Source organism: Melopsittacus undulatus, chromosome 4 (genome assembly GCF_012275295.1).
Source record: "Melopsittacus undulatus isolate bMelUnd1 chromosome 4, bMelUnd1.mat.Z, whole genome shotgun sequence".
In the NCBI taxonomy this organism is placed as follows: domain Eukaryota; kingdom Metazoa; phylum Chordata; class Aves; order Psittaciformes; family Psittaculidae; genus Melopsittacus; species Melopsittacus undulatus.
The window spans coordinates 48,686,871-48,708,929 of NC_047530.1; the positions used below are offsets into that span (position 1 = coordinate 48,686,871).

Below are 22,059 nucleotides of genomic sequence, written 5' to 3' on the forward strand. Positions count from 1 at the left end.
GTGAGGTGGCCAAGCATGCTTTGAGCCCCTTGGCAAATACAGGCAAATGCTCATCCTGACTTTCATGTGTGCATGCACACATATGAATGCTCCATACTGTGCTAGTTCATTACAGATTCCCACAAGAAAGGGAGGAATTTTTAGCTGTTTTGATGTGGTCATCTTGTTCTTGTAAAAGAAAAGCTGGTCTCTTTGTTTCATGCTGGTTTTAATTTTAAAGGGAATGGGAATCATTATAATGAAATAATACTGTGTGTATATGCATAGTATTTTATCCCTGGGTATACAGGCTTTCACCATGGCTCTAGTGAAAAACGGACCCCAAGAAAATGGGGCTTTCCAAACGAGTTCATTAACCACTGTACTGCATAGACCTGCACAAAAAGTAAGGGGGGGATGTGAGGTGTGGTGTGTGGGGGTGTGGGATGGGATTTTTTGCCTAACCCTGCTTTCCTTTTGCATCTTCTGCCGCAACCCGTGGCAGTTGTTGCCTGCCAGTCTGCAGAGGGCGATGCAGCATCAGTCTGACCAGACTTGGGATCCTTCTTTAGCTTTCCATCATCCCGAGGTTGCCCATGGTCACCAACATATTGCAGGGGTTGAGGGTCGAGATGAGGCCAAAGCTAGAGGGAAAAATGAAAGGACCAGACCATAGACACAAATTTATTTCACAATACAGTCTTTTCAAGCCGCCTGCATAGCAGCTGTTGAAATAGGAGACTGTGATCTGTGATGGATTTCACTTTCCTGTTAAATCCTGCTGCACAGGAAGACTCAAATTGTTTGTTGAAGCTTTGAAGACCATTATAGTGACAGCTTGTTATTTTATGAGTTTGTCTGGGACTCAGAAGCCTGAGAGCAAATCAGCTTTAAAAGGCAAGAACAGCATCTTCAGGCTGAAAATCCCCCAACAACCATACACTCATCTGTTTTTCAGAGTTCAGTTTGTATGTTACCATTGTCATTTTCTGGAAAGGACTGGAAGATGTCCACTGGTGGTGGAGACATGGCTCTCCAGTCTTCCTGAGGCTACCTATGAGAATTCATGGGTATTTGTGACAAATAATCTGCTCGAAAAGCTGTTTCATCCTCCCTTCAATACAGTTTTCCTTTGGGCTGTTGGCGATTAGCTTATCTAAACATTTACGCTGCCTATAAAAAAAGGGCAGTGGGGTTAGAAGGACTTTAAAAGACCTGCAGGATAAATGGTAAAACAGGCAGGACTTCAGCCTCAGGCAGATGTGGCTATAGATGGACAAAAAGACCATGGCCAAATAGTGCTGCTCTGCAAAAATCTTTGCACGAGATTTATTCAGACAAAAAATTATTCCCTGGGTTTATTCTTTTCAAAGGCAGATGCAGTAATATTGAGGCTTCTTCCTGTTTCTGAAGCTGTGGTTTAATGGAAGGTTGTTGTAGAAGAATTTGGTCAGTTTGGAAGGCACCCACTGGATGTTTTCCACTGCCCCAGGTCCATGCTGCAAAGTCCTCTGGGATTAAAGAGCATGGGCTCTGAGCCTGATCTCTTCTCTCATCAGCCACCCTAGGGCTCATGCGTATGCTCTGCAGAGAGGTGAGCCTGCCCCAGGCCCACTGCAAACATCTGGTGATGGGGATGGTTTGCAGTTTACTCAGGTGTAGGATGGGATCTGTGAGCATCTTGAAAGCTGAATTCCACTCTTTGCTGCTGAAATATCTCAGGAAGATCATTTCCTCACGTATGTAACCAGAGAAAGTGCACAGAATTTTTTTCCATCTTTGGTTTCCAGTTCAGCTTGTGACTGGGGTGGAAATGCCAACTGAGTGTATTCCTATGGGGTTGTTTTTTGGTTTTTGTTTTTTTTTTTCCATATGTCCTCAGTTTTCAAACCACTCTCTTTCTTCTTTAAATTATTATTTTTTTTTCTTTCTGGCTCATTGCAGTAGAATAATAGCAACATGTAAGGATTTGAATATTTGGCTCAACTTTACACCTGCATAAATTCACTGGGTAAAATCTTGCCAGTTTTTTTTTTACTAAATGGCATGTATATCAATGCCTTCTTGAGGCATTTTGATTCCTTCTCGAATTTACTAACAAGTTTTGGGTCTATCAGAAACTTCCAAGAGAGGGGATCCCTGGGGCTCTCCTGTTCCTGTACGAGTTAAGCAGGTGAGGGCTGAAGCCTAAACTGCCATAGGAAACGCTGAAGGGAGTGGGTGCTGCACCCTGTTGCTGCCTTGTCCCATACTAAATAAGAAAGCAAACGAGCCTCCTGTAATGCTCCACGTACAGCAGACAGCACTCTCCTTGCCTTAACCACGGGTTAAGCAAATGTATCTTTCGGAATTTTAAGGAAGCAAATAAGAGCTTATAAAATTTTTAAGACATAAGCAAAACCTGTCAACAGTAAAGATAGAAGTTTTAACAACCCACAGTAAAAAGCTCTGGAGAATGCGGGCATCGATCCCGCTACCTCTCGCATGCTAAGCGAGCGCTCTACCATTTGAGCTAATTCCCCTTCCTCTTAGCAAGCTCTGCTGGTGCACTTCTACTCTCTTCTCGCGAGACGCCGTGTGGCGCTGGCCGTTCTACGTCCCGCTCGATGTTCACTAGTGCGGCTGCGCGGGAGCGGGCTGGGCGCTGGGCGCGTACGGGAGGATGCGCGGCGGGGCTGGGAGCCCGCGCCTGCCCGCGAGGCTCCTCACGGTAAGGATCAGAGGGGACAGGACGGGATGGGATGGGACAGGACGGGAAAAGAAAAGGTTTGAGAGGCATGAGTACCCAGCGGGGTCCGCTTGGGGGGAAGCACTGGGCGGGGGGGGGGGGGCTGGTGGTGTTGCCAAGGGCAAGTGTGTGGGGCCATAGGGAATTGTGGTGTGCAGAGAGCTGTGTGCCCAGCGGCATGGGGGTTTGTGAAGGTGTGTGTGCCCGGAAGCATCTTGGGGTCTGTGGAGAGGTGTGTGTCTGGGGCACCCCGAACGGGAAAGCGTGAGGTGCCGGGGGGTGTTCAGAGGCTGCACAAATGAGAGGCTCGGGAAGGTTGTGAAGGGCTCGGCTTGGTGTTCAGGGGAAGGCATTTTGTGGGGTGAAGGACCGCAGAGGGCTGTGTGTTTGGAATGGGGCTGCAAAGGGATGTTTGCCACGGTGGGGCTTCGTTGAGCGTCGGAGCATGGGGCTGTGCACCCCGCAGAGACTCTGCCAGGAGCTGAGGCAGTCCTTTGAGTCGTGGTGGGGCCGCATGGAGGTCAAAGCGAAACAAAATGCTGTTTGTTCCCCCCTTCCCACTGGACGGAGCAGTGCAGGAGCTGCCCCTGTTCACCTCAGTTGCTGTTATGGGAAGCTTTGCCTTCCCAGCAGTTATGTGCACGGGATGGTGACCTGTTCTCTCCAGCCCTGCTGCTCGCTGGGGTCGTGTAGGGTGGCACAGGTATGGACTGGGTGTCCCAAGGGCAGCTGGGGGAGCCTCCAAAATGCCCTGCTGCGTGGGACATAGCTGGCAGCACTGGTGGGATGGGTGGGTTTGGTGCTGGCTGGTGGCAGGGTCAGTGGAGATGTGGCAGCTTGAGTGCTTGAACTGTCAAACGCGGTGCTTGCAGTTGGTTTCCCCACCCTTGCCTTGCAATACTTCCTTTAAAAACAACACCCAAAAAAGTGAAATCTGGCATCGTGGTGAATCAGGAGGTCTTCTCCCTCAAGAAATGGTACCATTTGCTCTTGTGCTCCAACTGAATTAGAGTTAAGGTCAACTCATTTGGATGAGGAAGGAGATGCTGTGTCTGGAGCAGGGATCTTTGGCGCCTGTCAAAATGGTGGGTAAGGGCATGTGTGCTGGAGCCTTCTGCGGAGCTGCATTGGTCCAGCCAGGAATTGGTGCCCTGGTTTTGTTGGGAAAAGGGAATGTGCTCGATAAGGGCCTGCGTAGCATAGCGAGTGTTGGGACCTTTCTCTGCCAGTGCTGTGCTGAAGAAGAGGAAGCTATTCACAGGCTTGCTGCTTTAATTTAAAGCTGTGTTTGGCAGGGTTTAGTTAACAACCTGTCATTCTAGTAAGTTGCTTGTCTTGTGCTCAGTCAGTTTTCTTCCCCACTGTGTTCTTGAATAAGAAAAGGCAAAACTGAACTGTTGTGAAGGCCAATGCAAAATGCTTTCTATACAGAAGGGATTGCAAAATAGTTCCTGTTGTATAACCTCGGTGATGGCTGCTTAACACCTTGCTGTTTGCAGAGCAGCAAGGTCCTGGGCTGAGCCGGCAGGGCCCTCGATGACTGTCTTGAAGTTATTACAGTTCCATGGGCAGTGGCAAAGTTGGAGAGAGAGACATGACCTGCTGTGGCTTTTGCTCCATTGAGCTCCTGGGTGCTTTACACTCTGCTTTCCTGCAGTGCTGGTGTACTCCTACCTCAGCTTCATTCAACACCTTGTTCTGTTGGATTCAAAACCATTCTCTGCGCAATTTCACACACTTCCTAAGGGATTTGCATTAGTTCTTACTCTGGTACAAAAGCTACTTTTTTTTTTCCCTGGATACATGTGTGGAGCTAGCATCCTCCAGACTGAATTTCTGATTAAATATTCCTATATACCCACAGCTTTACAGTTGAAAAATAGATTTAAAAATTATTTATTTCTTTTACTTGACAGGTTCTGGTCTGTGAATGGGCTCTGCCTCTTGCAGAGTTTCCTTAACAGCTTCTCTGAATGTTATTTTATAGGACTATTTGAAATGTTAGATTTCCTCCTCTTTTGTCCTTTTCAACATATTAATATGTTGCATCTTACTTTCAAGGGCCTGTGAAGCATGATCTGGTCTTTTTGGAAACTGACCTGCCTTTCATTTGTTGTTTTCAGGGTTGTGAGCTTCCTTTTTGGTTTTTGGGTGTTCTTCCCAGCAGAGGGAAGACTGGCCAACAAATGTGTTCCAAAAGACAAGTTTATCTTGTAGAAAAACCCCAAACAGGCAGCCGCACCCATCCACCAGTATGATTTCTTATCTTGGAGCTTGACTCATAATTCCGATGGCTCCTTACCTTCATCGTTGTTTTGGAAAGAAAGCAGTTTTCTTGGCTAAGCTGTTCTCCAGGTGCCAGGCTGAAGAGCGTTGAACATATGTGGTTTCTTTTTGATGTTCTCTCATCTCTCTTGCATCACCCTGAGCTGCAGGACCCTGTAACCTTGCCCATAGGCTTTTATCTATGTATTTATTTGTTTGTTGCTAACCTGCAGAAAACAGGGAGATGCTTGAGAGTATATCCTGCTGGTGAATCTTGCCTTTGATGCAGGCAATAGCATTTCACCAGCTTGGTTTTGCAGCACATCAAGTCGACTCTGTGGAGCTGGAAAAAATGTTTCAAGCTGCATTTTGCATAGATGCTGTTCTCAGATGCGAGGTTTCACCGTCTGGGTGTTACATATGTTTTTCCTGTCACGGGGCAGTCTGCCTCCCTGAATCGTTTTGTTGCCGAGAGCAACTAGCAGAGCAAATGAAGGGCCAGGGGGAAAAGAGAGGGCTGCCTTCAGCCTAGCTTTGTCAGCCCCAGCCAGTCTCTCTCATTTGCTCCTTGTGTGGTTTAATAACAGGGTTGTACAGGATCTATTCTTACAGCAAAACCTCTTTTTTCCTCTATTTTTTCTTTTCTTTTAGAATTAAAATTGCAGTGAAGAGCATGTGTTAAGATTGACTTTAAAGCTCAAAGCCTTTTAGTCGTTCACAGTCATGCTGGAGTAATTCCTGTGCTTTCCTCTCCTACATTTTAATTACAGGAGAGAGTAGTTCAGCTCCCACAGCTCAAGCTCTTGTAAGGGTATGTCTATACTCTGCAAATAAGCTTTCCCCTTGCTGTCTTTTACTTGCTTTGGCAGTACTTTGCACCTGGGTCTCCATACCTGGGGCAAACATTGTTCAGGTGGTGGTGAATCTCTTGTTTTCTCCTTGCATTTGCTCCTTGTCAAGGACAGAGAAGTCCTGTTGCAGGTGACTGAAAAAAAACCTTACCTAAACAAACCCACAGCTGCTCTGTGCAAAAAACAGCCCCCAGAGAAGTTGCAGGGCTGTCAGTGTAGCTTTGCAGCAGGGTTGCTTGCTGCATCCCCTTTAGCTTTTGGCAGCTTGCAGCACTGCTCCCAGTTGCCCATTTTGTTGGGTAGTGCAGGGGTGGTTTTAATGGAGTGTTTCATGCCATGATGCAGATTGCTCAGCATGGCAGTGCAGTAGCTACCGTGTGATGGAAGGCAGTTTTCTAATGTGTGCAAGATAATCTCCCATACCCAGTCTTGATTCATTTGCTATACTACGCCTCCCATTTTTACATAGCAGTGGGTATTTCTGAAACAACTATTCAGACTCCAGTACTTGCTCTGTGACTTTTGAGGTGGATGGGTGCTGTCCTTAGCTGTGGGTTTGCTTTGACACTCTCAGCATCAGGTATTTGCAGAGGGACCAGTGCAGATTCACCTCCCTAAGTGTCTCCTTGAGCACCAGCCATGCTTCTTGGCTTGGCATCCTGCTGGGTTGCTCCTGCGCGTGCCATCCCCTTCTGCGATGCAGGAGAGCTAAATTGGGGTTGGAAGAGAGCTGGCAAGAGGCCTGGGTGTTCCTAGAAAGATATTGATTGCCCTGGACAGTTCGGGTTTGTTTCTTTTGTTTCCCTGCCTCTCGTCATGGGGTCAGGCTTGTTAGGGCGGCAGCTCGATGGAGGATGGAGAAACAGTGCTGGCTTTGCGAGTTGAGGCTGGAGTGGTGCCATCCCAGCCTGCCTCTCTCAAGTGTGAATTCTGAAGCAGCCTGCCTGGTAATTCCATTAATGGGAGCCTAGTGCTAGAGAGATAAATGTAATTCCAGAGTAAAGCCAACACTCTGGCTCAAATGGAGAGGATTTGCTAGTTCTCCCAGGTGTGCTGCTGTGAGTAATATACTCCTGTATTACCCACAGATGATGTTTAAAGTCTGGATGTCAGCATAAAGACCAGGCAGAGCTAAAAAAAAAAAGGTGCTAAATCTGCACATGAAGAAATCCTTAGCTCAGGAGCCTACCCGTCTCCCTGCAAAGGATTTTACTAGCAATAAAAGTTTCCTGCTCTAACTCCTGACATGCAGAATGATACACAGCTAAGCAGCCAACCGATTCAGGAGACAGGTTGCGTGGGATACAGCCAGAACAAGCTCTCTGTGTATAGTCAATGCAAAGCAAAAATGATTCCCTGTGTATATCACACCAGAAAGCTTGCAAGCATATTAAATGTTGGAATTGCAACACAATTGCAAGTAGCACAAGCTCCTCCAGGTTCTTGGATGGTGTCATCCACACTTGAATTCGGAGGTTACTGTCCTGGCCAGCTGTTTCAGCCCATTCAATTTATTATTATTTTTTCTGCAGACCACATCTTCCTGTTTGCAGTTGTATAATACCCTCGTGGCATCATCAGCGACTCCTGCATTGAAAAGGACTGGTTAATTGGAATATTTTTAGCTCTCCTTGTGGCTCAGATCCTGGAAGTCAAACACAGGAGCCAGTACTGTTCAGCTTTATGCAGAGGAACTTCTGTGTTGCAGGCAGCTGCTGAGCAGTTGTCTGACAGGGTGAGAGCTCACAGTACCCATGAGCCCCAGTGCTGTGGTGCCCCAAAAGTCTAGCAGATGAAGAGTTTGCTCCCACCTTTTGGAGCTCAGCACAGGATTCTCCTTTTGGGAAACTTTATCATCAGTTCAAGGGGGCAAAAAAGGGTTCATGAAGAGGAAGCAGGTGCTGGGGATCCTCAACCCCTTTCATACCCCCATCATGCCAGCTTTGCCTGAGTGTCTATCAATACAAATCTGATCTCCTTAGGACTTGGAGCCCTGCCGGCATCCTGACAGCAGGGTTAAATCCAGCTTGCTCAGAAATCCTTGTTTGTTGGTGTACTCAGCAGCTTGACATTCTGCTCTTAGAAGGATATGGGAGATTCAGCAAAGTGGGGTGCAGGCTTTACTGGTGACATAGCAGCAGCTGGATCAGCCACCCAAAGTCCACAACCTGCTCATACAACTCTTGCAGTAGCTGTGCAGATGTGTCTGGCTTCTTTACACGCACACTTTGGGCCAGCTTGCTCTCCTGAAATAAGCGGGCTCTCATTAAGGCTCATCATGTGGCTCAGGTTCTTAAATCTCCTGCTTCGCCTTCCCTTAATTTGTATTCCCTAATCAGTGAGGGTCACGCTTTGCATGCAGCTAAAGCTGCAGCTTGCCCTGTGTGTGGAGGGTGTGCTGTGGAACCCCTCCAGCAGCTGCCTTGACCAAGCGTGCACCATGTCTGCTGCTCACCACTGTGGTGACAGGATGTTGGGGGATGCAGATGTTGGTCTGTGCAGTTGCTTTTTGTACATCTTTTAAAGCTTCCCCCATTTGCGTCGTAGCTCACTACTTATGTTTGAGCTCAGTAGTGTGGGTTTCTCTTCACAAGATGAAATTTTTGAGTGTCCTTTTTCCTGCTTTTGTAGCTCTTGACATCTGATGTGGGCTTAAGCAGAGCAAAGTTGCACTGATAGTGAATTGTGTATCTCATCAAACATTTCAATACAGAGTAGATGAGGAGGGAGCTGGTAAGTAAATTACCTGCATGTTAGGAATAAAGTTTCCTGAAAAATGTTGTATCTGTGGTGTCTTGTTCTTACTGTTTCTCTCTTCCCTCACCTCTTAGTTCTGTGAGTCAGCCCTCTTCCTGTGGCGTGTCAAAATAGTTCAGTCTTTCAAGGATTAAGCAATTACCTCCTGCAGGCTGCTGGATCCAGCATGGGGGCAACTGGATGGACAGAGAGGTCCGTCCCCAAAGATGCTGGGCAAGGAGAGGGGTGATTGCCGCTCCAGCCCTTGGCTGGGAAACACATTCCTGCTCTTTGGTTTGTGGGCCGAACAGTGCTGCTTGTCCATGTTCTCCAACTGCTGGAAGTGGGAGGCTTTGAAATTAAAAGATTGGGTTATCCAGTATCCTGCTTGAGCTGATAGAGCATTGATTGTCCTGAATTAATTGTAGAATCATAGAATAGTTAGGGTTGGAAAGGACCTCTAGATCATCTAGTTCCAACCCCCCTGCCATGGGCAGGGACACCTCACACTAAACCGTATCACCCAAGGCTTCATCCAACCCAGCCTTGAACACTGCCAGGGATGGAGCATTCACAACCTCCCTGGGCAACCCATTCCAGTGCCTCACTGCCCTCACAGTAAAGAATTTCTTCCTTAGATCCAATCTAAACCTCTGCTGTTTAAGTTTCAACCCGTTACCCCTTGTCCTATCACTACAGTCCCTAATGAAGAGTCCCTCCCCAGCATCCCTGTAGGCCCCCTTCAGATACTGGAAGGCTGCTATGAGGTCTCCACGCAGCCTTCTCTTCTCCAGGCTGAACAGCCCCAACTTTCTCAGCCTGTCTTCATACAGGAGGTGCTCCAGTCCCCTGATCATCCTCATGGCCCTCCTCTGGACTTGTTCCAACAGTTCCATGTCCTTTTTATGTTGAGGGCACCAGAACTGCACACAATACTCCAAGTGAGGTCTCACCATTGTAGTTTGATCGGGTTTTTTGCTGTTTTTTTTAGTGGGTCTTTTTTTTTTTTTTCCTGCAGAGGTGAAAGCTTGAGCTTTGTGATGAAGTCCATAACGTTTTTAAGGATGCTTTGGGATATTTCTGAAGTGTGCATGGTAATAGTTACTGGGAAAACTGAGAACAAGCTGTTGAAGACACGTAGCTGGTTAATTGATTTTAATGCCATGGAAACTCAGTTTGAGTAGCTTCGTGATTTTTTTTTGTTATTGTTGCGTTGAGTAGAGTAGAAGCTCTGGGTTTTCCTGTGGAGGCTGTATAAAGGAGGCTTGAATGTAAAGGTTTAAACTGTGCTTATCTGTTTGTGTCGAAAGCTGGTGGAATTGGTGGTTTTAATGTGACCACAGTAGTGATCACAGGTTGGGGGCCCTGGGGCAGCTTCAGTAGGAGCCTGTGTGGCTAATGCTGCATAAACTTAGAAAAACAAGAGGATTAGCTCTGCCTCCTTCCCCTTTGTAAAGAGCTAGGGATGGGGGAGCTCCATTGGACTGCTGCTGAGATGTTTGGATGGTACCTCTGGGGATGGTGGTGCATCAGCTCCATCCACTCAGCACAGCTTTGTGGTGTGTACTTTTTTAGGTGAGGATCATGCCCTTGCTGTTTGGAGGTGATGTGGCTGGTGTGAAGGGAAGGCTTGAGCTGGCAGCCCCTCTGGCACGCTGAGGTGTACTTGGGTCTGTTAGGACCCCTCCATCCATCCCTGTGCCAGAGAAGGAGGATGGAGAATGGAAGTGGAGGAGCTTCGGGCTTGTGCTGGGGACAAGCCAGCCTGCAGGGACCACATAAGGCTGTGCTGTGCTTCTCTCTGTACACATGATAATTTTGGGGGAGATCATATCTCAGGATGAAGGACTGGCTTAGAGTTTGAGCCTGTGCTTCTGTTTTTCTGTACTTATTTCCCAGGGTTTCTCTACAAGAAATTGGAAAGTCCCTTCCATGGGCTACCGTGGCAGACTCAGAAATGTCCAGATGGATTTGAGCTTTGGTGCTGCAAAAGGCTTTACGTATTTCTTTTCAGCATCCTGTTGTCTGCTTTGCTTAAGAACTTTTGCTAGATCCTTTACATATGTTTGTCCTTGCTCCTTTTCTCCTGAAAACCATGTAAGAACACTCTTTAGTTATGAAAAAACACACCAAAGGAAAAAAAAATGATCCCCAGACCTCTTGGAGAAATTTTGTTTTACTGGTATTCCTTGGTAAGCTGGGAGTCTTGCATAGCTGTGGTGTATGGCTGTTTGGGGGCATCAGTCTAGTTTGAAGAACTCAGGTAGCACTTCACCAGGCTGTTTTTGGATGTGTCTTCAGAAAAGTGTGTGGCTGGGAGTGTTCAACAGTGAATGGAGCCATTAAAGTCGGTTTTAAGTGACTTACTCCTGTGCAAAGACAAAGCTATAATGGGTCAAAGCATGGTAGCTTGAAAGCCTCATCTAGGTTTCCAAACATACCACTATGCTGTCTTTCTGAGGTCATGCTTCCCACCAGCTTTAGCTGATCTCAGGCTGTTCTCCTGCCAGAAATCCTTCCACTTTTTTTTCTTCTTTCTGGGATGGCTTCCAGTTGGATCAAGCAAACAATGTTGCTACCACAAGCTTAGAGATGTCTGGGATGTGTGAAAGGGGTAGAAGGGAAAAGGTAGGACTGTATTTTGGCATCAAGGGGTAGTTTTGGATCATTTAAGCTGATGAGCACGGAAAGGCAATGGGCAAGGCTTGCTGAAGGGCAGCCATGTAGCTCCTGGTAGAGCGTGTCTTGCTTCTAACAGTTTTCTTCCCTGTAAAGGAGGGGTAAGGATTGCAAAGTGTGTTAAGATTTCTGGGAGCCTATGATATTGGTAGAGTCCTTTGAGGTGCACTGCTGACTGACGGCTTCATGTATGTGCTGAAAGTGTTTGGCTCCACAGTTAACCAAGGGGAGGTACCCCTCTGGGAGGACTTTGAGCACAGCTTTTAAATAAGACCTTCTGTTCAACATATCAAGGAGAATATTAGATTGAATGTAAGAGAGAAATCTTCTTTGGTGAGGGTGGTGAGGCATTGGCATGGATTGTCCAGAGAAGTTGTGGATGCCCCATCCCTGGATGTGTTCAAGGCCAGGCTGGACGGGGCTTGGAGCAACCTGGTCTAGTGGAAGGTGTCCCAGCTCATGGCGGGGAATTGGACTAGATGATCTTTAAAAGGTCCCTTCCAACCCAAACCACTCTGTGATTATATGATATCTCTGCTTAAATACACTACAGACCAGGGCCCTGATGTGTTAGTGTCTCTGTGAAGGAGCAGAACAAATCCTGCTGTCTTGTTCTCTTACAGCTGTAAAGCTAAAGGTAGATTTATCTTCTTGTCTGACTTATGAACGGACCTTTTTTGTTTTTTTTTTGTAAACTGTGGTTATTCTTTATTTTCCACACTGGATGAAAAAGAATATTATTTTGTCTCTGCAGCATTGGCTCAGTCTATCAACAAGCAACACATCATGATGTCAAGGTGAAGGGCAGAGAGAGGTTGCTGGGGTGGTAACACTGAAAAATGCATGTTTTAGTGGACAAATTGGATGTCCACCAAATATGTCTTAAGTCTAGTGGTGCTGGACACTTTGAGAAGGGAGTTTTGGGAACAAGGGAGTTTGGGGACAGGGGTCTTATTCCCTGGCACTTAGCTGTGTTTCAGTGTATCTGGCTACTGTATGACAAAATGCTTTGTCTGAGAGCTGAGGTTGCTTTGGGAAGGCAGGCCAGGCCATCTTCACATGGGTTTGATTAAATCCAACAGCGCTTAGAGAAGCTACAAGCATCTCTGCCTTGCCCAGCAGTGCTGTGAGACAAGTTTGAACTTTCCCTGTGATGTTTCTGTAATGTTGTCTAATAGTAGCAATTGCATTGAGAAAGTTGTTAGAGACAAAAAGAGCTGGAGGTTGTCTGCATGGTGGACATGCTGCTCTTCCCCACCTACTGAGCTCTGGTGCAGGAGTGGGTCAATACCAATGCAGATGAAATCCTACAAAGCTGATGCAGCCTCTTTAGGCTTAAGCCATGTGAAGCTAAGGTATGAATTTCCTTGCCAGAGGAGGAAAGTTGTCTTTATATACTTTTATAAATAAGCTGCCACAGAAGATTATTGGCCAGGTTGGATTTGTTATGTTATTTCTGTCTTTGTGTAGAGACTTTATGTTCCACTGCAGAATGGTGTTCAGTTACTGACTTCAGAAATAAAACAGAAGACCCTCTTGGAGGTACATAACACAAGTAAATAACTCTTGTGTTTTGGCTAGAGTGGTAATGTAAAGCAACAGGGAGAGCAATTATAAATGGTGGTGGAAAATTTGTGCTTGAGGCTGGAGTCCAAGGTCTGTGCTGTGGTCTTGTGGTCTTCAGCATTGTTTTTGTCCTAAGAAATGCTTACAGCTCTTCTGTAATAGGAAAGGAAAAAGGGGAGAAGGGGAGGGAAGGGTGAATGGATTACGTTTTTTTCTCAGTTCTTTAAATACCAGCTGGCAATGGCTGTTGTCTGTGAGTCACCCGCAGACATTAGGGAAAACAAGCAAGTCTCTCTTTCTCAGTCCAAGGTAAACCGATGTGCTGCATGAGTAAGCTTTCTCGCAGTACATAATGAGGACCAGTCAGCAGGAAGTACGTAAGATGTTTTCGGGCTAGTCCTGTACCTTCCACTTGCAGGTTTGGTGCTTTGACTGGAGAAATTGTCCCAGTTTTCTTAACAGTTGTTTTCTTAACTCCTCCCACTTTTAAATCCTCTCTCTGTTACAGTGTGCTCAAGGATGGTTGTTCATCCACCATGTTCGTTGCTGTCCCTGAACTGTTGTATGAACAAAATGGGAAAATTAAAGCTGTATTAGATGCAGTCATCTTTGCTTCAGTTGGATCACCAGAAAAATGTCTCCTTATGGCTGCTTAAAACTGTTACCAGTAAAGCATCCTTTTTTTCCTGATGCCTTTTCTTTGGCATGCTCACAGCAAGGTGTTGCTGAAGCCTGTGGAGGTGACTTCTGTCCCAGCTTTTGCTAAGTGCTGCAAGATGTCTTTTGCATGACTGATGTACCAAAGCCTTATAGAGCAATCAGTAGGAAAAATAAAACCACTTACTATGAAATCATAGTGATGAATCAATAATAATAATAATAGTAATAATGGGAAGACAGAAGCAGACTGGCTCTGATATCAGATGGGATTCACCTGCTCTGCAATCTAGAAGAAATTGCACAAGTGCTGTGGAGCAGGAGATTTTCAGCAGCATCTCATGGAGAGGAGTAGGGGAGTTGTGCAGGTGACCACTTCCATCCCATTTATCAGCCTCTTTTTTGCTCCTATACCTAGATATTAACTTCAGTGCATTGACTCTTGAGGAGGCTTTGCTGGACAACCAGCCTTAGTTTGGGACTTACCATCTTGCCTCTTACCTTGGCTTCCTTCTCTGATTTTGGAGAAGTCCCCTGACTTCTGTGCTGGGTACCTCCACTGTGGTGCCAAGGCTAGGCAGAAGGTTTTTCAGGACTGAGATCTAGCACTCTCCCACCTCTTGCGAGGTTTGCCTTGCCATCCTTCCCTTTCATCAGCCAGTTCTTATTATTATCACTAATTAATGTTCTCTGTAATGCTTACAGGATTTGCCAGTTCCTGTATACTGATGGGGATTGTGTTCTGGCTCCTTGTCATTGCCGTAAAAGAAGCCTATGCTCTGAACAGGTATGTTTGCTGTGCTCCTGGTGAGGAGGAGAGGGCCTGTATGTGTCCAAAAGTGAAACCTGTGCAAGGTTTGCCCTATAGGTATGAATTGACAGGTACTGTGGGAGAGGACATTGTGCAGTGAATAGGTTTTTTACCATCCAGTTGTGTTGTGGAAACGCCAAGCAGAAGATAAGGTCTACATTTAGCCTTGCTGGCAGTGCTCTGAGGAGAACATTGGAAACCACAGCATCGCTGGAGAGCAGCTCCTGGAGGCCAGGCTCCTTGCAAACGCAGACATGGCCTTTTCCTTCCCGTAGCACCAGCTGGAGGATTCCAGTCGAGCTTGTGGCTGTGAGCTTGCAGCTGCATGCACCACTACTCTGCCCTGCTGCTCTGCTGGCCTGTGGTAGCTCCCCCACCGCATGCGCCTGCCTGCAGCCCAGAGAGGGGGTGGGAGGAAGATGTTTGCTTGTTGCTATCCAACCACGAACAAATCTGCTGTTGTTTTCTTAATGTACAGCAAGAACAGCCTGTAGCAGCTTATTCTTCCCTGGATAATTAATGCTCTGCTCTGCCATGGATTGCTGTCAGGAGCAGTGGAGTAGTGCCTTCTCTGTGCTGCCCAGTGCATCCTTTACCTGAGTTATTTGATTTGTTACTGCTTTAAAGCATCCGTGCTCAACTAAAAAATCTTGTCTGCGCTCTTTGAAACTGTTTGGCAGTGTAAGTGGACTGTTTGAGTCGGTTTAGTTGCAGAGATGCCAAACATGCATTTAGTGACGCCCCGCACTGTGCTACTAACAGGTCTGCCTGCACCTCAATTCCTGCATTACTCTGAGGAGGAGAAAATATAGGGCTGGGTTGCAGCCTATTTTTTTATTAACTGGAATTATGTTCGCAGCTGATCAGAGGTGTGTGTGCAACCACTGGAACTGGAGTGGAATATTTTGCCATTTGTGGTTGCTTAGGGGAAGCCTGAGAAGGGGGTAGATGGATGCTTCCACGGAACCATCAATGAACAAGGAGGGGTTGGCTTGGCATGCTGACTTTGAGCCTTCAGCTTGCTGTAAAAGCAAAAGAAGCTGCTTCTGCAAATTTCAGTCCCTGATAAATCTCATCCCAAAATGGTATTGCCTTGCATTTGGTCTTCCTGAACAGCCCATTTTGATTGCAGGAGGAGATAGCCATGACTGGCTGTGTGAAGCTTCCTTGATCCCTAAAAAAGTGAAATGGATTTGTTATGGAAAGCAATCTTACTTGAAAACCTGGTTCATCAGGACTATCTGGGTGGTGCAACAAACACAATGGAGGAGTAGGAGTTGGGGTGGAGCTGTTTCCACCCAATTCCCCTGTTTTTCCTGGGGTTTATTGCACCATGTGAGCAGATGTGCTCTCTGCTTTGGAGCTTAAAGCATAGCTGCTTAGTAGAGCACTGCCTGGAATTCCCATGAGAGCGTTCTCATTGTGCTTTCATTTTCTTGCATTAATTTTATGGCATAAAGGCCTCTTGATGAAGGGAGAACTGTAACGAGGAGGGGAACAGCAAGGTAGGAGTGCCTTCATTTGCTAGCAAGCTGTCACAGGTATGTCTGAGTTGGAGGGAGCCGACAGTGAGTCAGTGCTCCAGACTCCTGGTGACTCAGGTGGCAAAAGCCCAAGTTGTAGCAAATTTCCTGTAATAAGGTTTTGCCTCCTGTAGTGGCCATGCAGGGAGAGGTGTGTTGACCTCTTCCTCCCCTGTGGGTTATGAGCAGCTTGATTCACAAGGAGGACAGGCAAGTGGCAGTGGTGGCACTTCTGTTCTTGCCAGAACAGGTGGAAACTTGATTTACTCCAGCACGCTCACCCCTACCTCTCTTCTTTCCCCTAACTGTGCTTTTTAAGATGAGGCAAGTCATGGTAATTATGGCTGTCTGTCTTTTGAGCTTGAGATTCTCATGCAAATCTGGAGATTGTGTTCTCCTGGCAGGTCTGCTTGCATGCATTATCCACTACTTCATCATACTGGGAAGGATCTATTTTCTGAAATGTGGTTTATTTTTAAACAAGGCTTTCCCTGTCTAACTGGCAAAAGTTCAGCATTTGCAGCACAATTTGCAGAAGAAGCTATTTCACCAAATACTTGGATGGGGGGAAGGGAGAGGAAATGTTGTATTAGCTAGCAAAAAAGCTAAATGCTGACTTGAAAAAATAGCTTAAGCCACTGTTGTGAGAGCATAAGGATGGGTAATGCAATTTGTGAACTGCATTGCATTTGCTGCTGTGCATAATTCAGTCTGTGTTGCTCTTGGTTTTCCTTGTGACAACTGCCACGAAGGTTGACCAGCAGTGGATGGACGGAAGCTGCTGTCCCGGGTCTGGTGGTTGACATAGCCAACCTCTTGTCCTGATGTTCAGCAGTGAGTTAGCAAACTCACCTTAAACACAGCATCTATGGGAAGAGTACATCCACACAGTGCTCTGCACTGTCCTGTTGGGCTCCCCTGTCCTGGGGCCACTGGCGGCTCACCAAGGGTTGAGCTTTGTGATAATTCAGGCACTATCATCCCCTGTGTTTGAATACCCTTGTTAGATACCCTGTGGGATGACCTGGGGCAGTGCTGCAGCTGTCTCTTCCTCTTCTCCCAAGCTGCTGCTCCAGGGGCAAACTCTCTTCATATGCATCACTGCTCTCACCAACTGCTCCTAACCTTTCTGGGTCTTGAATTGGCTTCTCATGTGAACAGTTACCCTTCAGAGCTTTAGAGATCTTCCCTTCTTGTTCTTGCATCTCCCCAGACATTTCCACCACTCCTTTTACAAAAGCATATTTGTTACCATTAGCTGTTAATGCTGCAGACACCAGCCCTCTGAGGGTAACAGCAGGGAGTGAATGACTATGTTCAAAACCTTTGATACTTACTCCTCTGACAAATGCAGCTTTACTCCATGTCTGAGCACATAACTATTTTGTTTGCTCCTGCAGGTTAACTCCTGTAGTTTGTTTTATCCTTCTTTCCTCCTCTGTCCCCTGATAGCAGACAATTGTAGGGCAGCTTTGTCATGGTTCCATTAAGAAAGCAAGGAGAAATTGTTGAGTTTCAATTTTCTTCCAGTTGTTTGTAAACCGGAAGAAAGAGGGGAAGTTGCAATAGATTTTTAGGTGTATTTTGTGTTCAGTCCAAGTGGGTATATGCTGCCTGCAGGTAGCTGAGTGATATCTTTGTGAAAGAATTGGGGGATTCTGTGATTCTGTGAAGCTTTTAAATGCTTTCTCTGTCACTGGGATAGAAGCACCATGAGAATCAAGGCAAGAACACCCATCAGCTGTGTAGAGCAGTAGTCTTCCCAGGGGGAATTAATCTAATTTAACCTGATAAAAGAATTTATGCAATGGGGGAAGTCTCTGCCATTTCCTACTCTTCCTGAGAAGACTCGGAAAAATTAAGTGCCAAAATGATACTCTTCTCTCCAGGGGCGGCTTGTTTTCCTAAGACCTGTTATCTTCCTGTTGAGAAAACCTCTGTATCAGCTGGCAAATTAGGATTGTTTTGGCTATTCAGTTTCCCCTGGTTCCCTGGGGACTTGCTCCTTGCAATCCTATTTGCAAATCCCCTGCCCATGTGGGATGCAGTACATCTAGTATGTGTCCCAGTGTTGTGCTAGTGGTTGGTCCCATGTTTCTTGTACCCGTGATGACATGTGGATATAGATGTTTCACAAGTTTAAAGCTTTTTCTTAGGAAAGTTTGTGGGTGGTTGTTTCTATGTTTTTTATGGGGGACTTCCCTTCCCCCCTCCCCCCCATTATATCAGGAGTGCTTTTATATTCCTGAAAAGAAATGCATTTCTCTTCCTTTGTGTCTCTTGCCCTAAGAGGCCAGAAGAATCCTGATATATTAGAAAGCCAGTCTCTACTTTAAATGGCCTTAAGCATGTGAATACTCAGCTCAGTTTCCTTTTACAGTGGCTTGTTATGAAATGAGCAGGAATCTCAGGTCATCCTTTGGTCAGCTTTTCTTCTGACCCTTGGGTGTAAGCAAGGAGGGTTTTGCTCCAGCTGGTGAGCGCTTGGAGGAGGAGGTGTCCACCTCAAGTTCAGAGTACTCTGGTAGGAAAATATTTCTCGTATCAGTGAACTTCTGCTGATATTGTTGAAATATGCTTAAAGTATGTGGGCATATACTGTAATCTGCTGGCAAAGACACCATGAAAATAGCTGTCCTGGGTTGGACCAAACTCGTGTCTCAAGTGCTTATGTCCAAAGCAGTAACTTGTCTCTAGTGGTGATAGATGAAAGGCTCTGGAAGGAGCTGAATGGAAGCTGAACAGCCTGATTCAAGACTTCATCTGCTCTAGCCTTTGTGTCTTGCAAATATGCTGGGTTTTGACAGACTGAGAGCTTCACTTGGCTGACATCCTCCAGTTCCAGGTAGTCTGGCAGGCAAGGACCAGCCACATCTGCAGCTGAATGTTGAAACCATGGTCTGCTTGTGTGGTTACAGAGGTGGCAAGGCTGGCTCTGGCTTCCCTGCAGCAAAGGATGGAGCTGTCTTTTGCGAGGTTCAGGTGACAGTTTTTAGAGCCTTTGTTTAGAGCAGATGAGCAGGTGTGGCATATAGATTTGTTCTTTCAGGATTTCACAGTTCATGCTTACCCGGTCCTCTAAGCATGATGATGCCAATTAAAGTGTCTTTCAATTTGCTTTCACATGCAGAGATCTCATGTAGCCCTAATGGAGGGTCAGGGATCAGTGCCTATCTAAATTGCTGCTTATCCCGAGGTTGTTCTGCTCTGCTTTGCTCTGTAATTACTTGCCACACACTGCAGGCTTCCCAGCAGCTTGTGCTGCAGTTTTGAAAAGGGAAGTAACAGCAAAAAGATGGACATCTGGGAGGGCTGCTGGTAGTGGGCAGGGGGAATGGTTTTGACCCTGATACTTGCATGGAGCATACTCTCCAGGCAGATCCCACTGTGGCTCTTTGTGAAGTTTCCCTTTCCTTGGTTAACTCACTGGAAAACTTTCTGTTTGCTCTGGAAAGAGAAGCACCCACATGGATGGCTGCTCTTCAGTTGTCATTCACTCTGGGGTTTCTGTGTTCCTTTTTGCATTACTCTCACGTGAAGCTGGGGCTTGCTAATAAAAACATATCCCAGAATTAGAAAGAAACTAAACACAAAGGATATTGTTTATTTGGTTATTTTTTTCCCCTTTATGTTATAAATGCAGTGTGCTATTTAATGTTTTATCAGTTCATAAGGGATTGTGTCTTTTTCTTTTTGGCTGTATTTCCATGTAGTTCCCTTGGCTTTTTTTCCTCAGATAAAAAATACAGCTTTCATTAAGACTTGTTTGGGCTACATTTTAATGCTTTCTTGAGACTGTCTGAATAGTGCCACTTCTAGACAAAGGCCAGTGCTTTGCTTTGAAGTGCTGTTGGTCACATCTGATAAGGGTTCTTTTTTTCAACCTAAGTAGCTCTCAGAAGAATTACTGGATGGCTAAATAATAACTAGTATTTTTAGGTCTTTGAGGTATTGTAACTGAAGGCAAGGGAAAGAGAGCAGTAGCATTACTGAACACCAGCACGCTGAAGCCACCAGCATTGGTTTCAGTGTGCTGGGGATTTATGAAACTGAAGTTATGGCATCTTGCTTGGATCCCTTGTTGGGATGTAGGATGCTATGGATGAGGCAGTCCACATTAACTCCATTTTTTTTGGCCACACAAGATCTTTGGTCTTGCATTGCTCCTGGATTTTTACCCAGTAGAGGAGAATCAGAGTTAAGGCATATCTGTCTGATATGCTGCTATGATTGGACTTTAAGTGCCCTTGAGAGGATGCTGGAGGTTCTCACACCAGGCTCTCGAGGTGCAGGAAAACGATAGTGAGGAAGAAGGTGGGAATGGCAACCTGAAGGTAAAGGTTTCTGGTGGTTTTCTAGAATTGCAACTTTCTCTCTGCTTTATGTTCTCTAGCCCTGCAAAACTGCTACAGCAGGGCCTGTGATAAGCTTTTGGAGGCTGGAGAGATGCTGGTGCAAGGAGGTGACTGGTGCTTCACTTATTCCTGAAATTCCTTTTTTATTTTTTTCATGTTCCTGTCCACAGCCCCATATTTATTCCATGTGCACATCATCCCATATCGGGAGGGCCCTCACTCTTTATGTTAGGAGGTGTAGCTTGTTTCTGAGACATGGGGGATGGAGAGGGGCACACATGGCTGATGAGGTGCCTCCTTCCCTCCACGATCAATCCTTCATTCCTTGTTTTCTGCCCCGGTACAGTGCTAAGCAGAGACAGCCTCAAGGCGCAGTGCCAGCAGGCCAGGGCAGTGGCTGGTTTGGTCCCACGCCTGGGACCAAACTCCTCCACTGTGGGAGGAGTTGGGGCTTTATCCCTGCATGGTGTAAGTGCTGGGAGCTGCTGGAAACCCTGTGCTGGGCTTTGGCTAAATCCACTCCAGGGTTAAACTGGGTAAGAAGCACGCTTGTGAGAGCTGGGATAAACAGCTCAACCATGGCGATTTTCTTCTTGGTCTTTATTTCCTAATGTGCAACTGCTGTAATTCTTCTGTGTTAGTTCTATCATCCTCGATTTCTCTAAGTATGTATTTTTTTTTCTTTCTTCCCTGAGGGTTTTGGGCAGTGTTTTCCAAAGCTATTGTGGTGGGCATTTCCTCTTCCCTCCAAGCAGCAGCTTTCATTTTGGAATGAATAGCTCAACATTACTCACATTGTCTTCCAATTTTATGGCCTTTTTATTTTTTTCCCTTTGACTAAAGCAGTCTCCTAAATGCTTCTGGAGTCCTTGGGGTCACTTTGCAGAAAATATTTCTTTCCTGTTACAGAAGGTCTCGTATTCAAAGCTCCAGGCAGGAAAACTGCTTTTGTAGTGCTCACATTTGAGTTTCTGAAAGCATGATTCTTGCAGGGTTTTTGCTTGGGTTTTGGCCAGGTTTCAGTTAAGATCATGCTAAGTTCAGCTGTAAGCCGGATTTCATAGACTTGATGGAGTTCTGAAACGTTTCTGACAACATAACAAGCCCCACTACTTCTGGTTTCTACATAGCATCCCACGTGTTAAATCTGTTCTCCTCTTCCAGCCCAGTGCCTGTTTCCGGCGCTCCTTCCCACCCACTCATTCCCTCCAGAAATAACAGGTTAGTATTAGGATCTGTACGCAGTATGCGTTTACCAGGCATGACATAGCTTTACACCAAAGACATTTATCTCTTCACCCAAAAGCTGGACCCTATGGTCAGGATGGTGTCCATCTGCAAACCTCCATTGGTTTGTTCAGAGTGTGATCTTCTGGCTGTGCAAAGACTTAGATTTGCTTCCCTAATTTAAAATGAGTTGCAATAATTAATTTCTCCACTTAGATTGTTTTTGTTTTTTTGAACTAAATACCTTTTTAAGTGAGAACTGGGCTTTATTTGCATTTTAGAATTTTCCTCCCTGCCCTTTGAGTTCTGAATACTGGTGAAAGGCTCTGGGTTATATCAACCCAGATAGGTGGTATCTGTGGCATAGCAGTGGTGTCTTCCAGGAAGTGTCCAACTTCTCCCCTCTCTGCTATCGAACATTAATTTTGTTGAGGGGGGCAAAATCTCCTCTTCTGTTGGGTACCTGGGATCCAGCAGTGGGAGAACTGTGGTGAGCAAACTGCTCAGGACAGGATGTGAGCCACCCACAACAAGTCACTGAGATCTTCTCAGCCAATTACATGACATTGCAGTGTTTGCAGCTTGTGATCCTGATGCTTAGGAGATAAGTTTCCTGAGTGTTAACTGTTTGAATGGTGCAATCCTAGTACTTGGCACGACTGAGTGATTGAGTGGGGTGCAC

At 46.1% G+C, this 22,059-nt stretch overlaps 1 protein-coding gene and 1 non-coding gene across 6 annotated transcripts in view; one reads left to right on the top strand and one right to left on the bottom strand.

The window, feature by feature from the left end:
- Positions 1 to 2,428: 2,428 nt before the first annotated feature.
- TRNAA-AGC (transfer RNA alanine (anticodon AGC)) lies at positions 2,429 to 2,501 on the bottom strand. Its single transcript has one exon. It is a non-coding gene; the product is annotated as a tRNA-Ala (tRNA).
- A 119-nt stretch (positions 2,502 to 2,620) lies between these two features.
- Positions 2,621 to 22,059, top strand: part of LOC101872461 (uncharacterized) — a 78,012-nt gene continuing 58,573 nt past the window's right edge. For 2 of the 5 annotated variants that reach the window (XM_031049147.2, XM_031049143.2), the window contains exons 1-2: positions 2,621 to 2,689; positions 14,167 to 14,248. The gene's annotated coding sequence lies outside the window, so the exon portion shown is untranslated. Of the gene's footprint in view, positions 2,690 to 3,772; positions 3,793 to 14,166; positions 14,249 to 15,635; positions 15,778 to 22,059 lie in introns of those variants that run through there. The other 3 variants (XM_031049145.2, XM_005149328.4, XM_031049146.2) reach the window with 3 other exon arrangements.